Genomic DNA, 2,685 nt, shown 5'->3' on the forward strand with positions numbered 1-2,685 from the left:
GCTTGCAGGGTGGATGTAAACACAGGGTAAAATTACACGTTGAAGCCAGCCTTACTTGAGCTAGACTAAGAACTACTACAGAGCACTTGGAGAGACGGCCGAGTCGGCTTTAGTAGGAAATCTAGGGTGAGCTTTGCGATTCCAAACTGGGCTCCTAAGGCTTACCATCCAGCAGGCAGTTTAGATATACCCCATCTTCCTCCCAACACACACACACACACACACACACACACACACACACACACACACACACAGAGGCTTCAAGAAGTGTGTGAAAAAAAATCCTATTATCTGTTCCATGAACTTTCAGACACCCCCATAGTGTGTCTGCTATGGGTAGTCCTGCGAGGCCTCCTGTCAAGATGTATTCTGGGTCCAGGTATAGGAGAATGATCATTTCAGAGTTTCAGCCGGGTTTTTGCGAAGGAAACATCAGAGGTTCCCCGCTTTTTGTGTCCCCATAATCCTTCAGTCACGGTCCGGAAGAACAGGGAAGTTTTAATGTTATATCCACTGGTGGGCAGAAAGGTGTGTGGTCTTCATGGTGCTTAGAGAATTGGTTCTATTGCTTTACAGAGTCTAGACTTTGCCCTCTCTGAGAACCATTGTTTATTGTTGAAGTTGTGTGTTGGGAGGAAGATAAGGCATATCCAAATTGCCTGCTGCATGGTAAGCCTCAGGAGCTGGCTTCAACGTGCAATTTTACCCTTTATTTACATCTACACTGCGAGATAAAGAGAGATTGATTTGCTTCAAGAAACTGGCTCAAGTGATTGCATGGGCTAGCAAATCCAAAATCTGTATGTCGGCTGGCTGGCTGGAGCCTTTGGCCAGTTGGAGCCCCAATCTCTGTAGGCAGGTGGTGCAAGAGTGCAGAGTGGAGCGAGAAGGAGTAGGTGACGCCAACGTGACCGCCTCCTAAAGAACTCTTCTTTCTTCTGCTGATCGCTCCATCACATTAGGTGACAGTATGAATTAGATGACGTCACGGAAGAGCAGCTAGTCTAATCCTTGGCCTCGCCATCGCCTAGCCATGTTGACACAACATCAGCCATCTCGGTGAGGCAGAGGATAGATGCCCCTCTTCCTCTCTGAGTGACTGACTGGTGGTTTCTCAGTTGCACTCAGGAACCCGAGGGCCAGATGCCTTTTGTGCTGGAGGAACTTTCCAGGACTAAATTTGGGTGTTGCTCTGTGTATGCCATTAGCTAATCACGACTGGAACAGACCTGGGTTCAGACTTTCCTCTCGAAACCTGGGGTTCTCTACTAGAGGCCTTTTGCAACCCCTCCCCAGGACATTTGGCAATGTCTGGGAAGTGCGTTGGGTGATCACACTGGAGGAGGGGAAGTGTTTGGCAGTGATGCTGCTAAGCATCTTAACATGCACATGACAGCTCCCCGCACAAAGGACTATCCCGTCTCAAATATCAACAGCGCTGTTGGTGAGAAACTGCTGGAAGGAACTGGAAAATAAGAGGTCTAGCTACCTCTGTAGCCAGCACGCATCCTCATAGCACTCCAAATTTCCTTTTGCAATCCATCAGTTGATCTGCCTTCAAATAACTTGTAAGAGCAGATGGCCACAGATAGTGGCATTTACTGAGTCGTATTATGGGCTATTGAAAAGCAAGGACATTGCTTTGAGGACCAAGGCGCACCTGACCCAAGCCAGGGTATTTTAAATGGCCTCATATGCACCTGAAAGTCAGACACTGAATAAGGAAGCCTGAAGAAGAACCGATGCATTTGGACTGTGCTGCTGGCAAACATAATCGAGAGCCCGCAGTCTGCCAGAAGAACAAACAGATCTGTCTTGGAAGGGATGCCGCCAGGATGCTCCTGAGAAGCGAGAATGGTGAGATTTTTGTCTCGTGTCTTTTGGACATGTTGTCAAGAAAGACCAGTTCCAGGAGAAGGACATCATGTTTGGTCAAGTAGGAGGGCAGCAAAAAAGAGGAAGGCCCTCAGGGCGATGGATGGACACTGTGGCTGCAGGAATGGGCTCAGGCAGAGGAACAATTACGAAGGCGGCCTAGGACCGCACAGTGTTTCCACCGGTTGTGTTTAGAGTTGCTATGGGTTAGAACTGAATCAATGACACCGAACAACAACTTCAGGTGCTAGGTCCAGGGATAAGGACTTCACCTACATTGTTTCACTCTTGTTTCTTTGTGGAAGAGAAAAACGAGGCTCAGAGAGATGATGTGGGTTGCACAGGTGCGTCAATCCTATAACCAGGGATGTGGGGAGCAAGTCAGTTACATAACTCCAGCTCTTCTGTTCAATTCACAGAGCTATTGCTCTCTATGCAAGATCCTCTTCATTCATTATGAAAATGTTTCAGCTCTGACAAAAGGCATCTGTTAAATAAATATAACTATGTGATATCGTGGCCATCACGGAGAGGAAACTTGATACATGGATTTTTAAAATGCCGTGAATTAATTCAAAGGGGGAGAATCAATGTATTTCACATATTTTAGCCTCAACATTAAGGCACATCCTTTATTTCAGCAATCTCAAGACAAACACACAGTATGCTTTACATGACATATGCAGGTGAAGTTGTAAGGAAGCTGGCTCTGTCACTTGCTTGAGCCACCCATATTTAAAAAGGAAAGAAATGAGCCACATCTGTCACATTGACAATGGCAGTGGCTTTCTTACGTTCTCCATGTTCTTT

The sequence above is a fragment of the Echinops telfairi genome, unplaced genomic scaffold, assembly GCF_000313985.2.
Source record: "Echinops telfairi isolate 266 unplaced genomic scaffold, ASM31398v2 ScPeMD7_23;HRSCAF=83, whole genome shotgun sequence".
Classification (NCBI taxonomy): domain Eukaryota; kingdom Metazoa; phylum Chordata; class Mammalia; order Afrosoricida; family Tenrecidae; genus Echinops; species Echinops telfairi.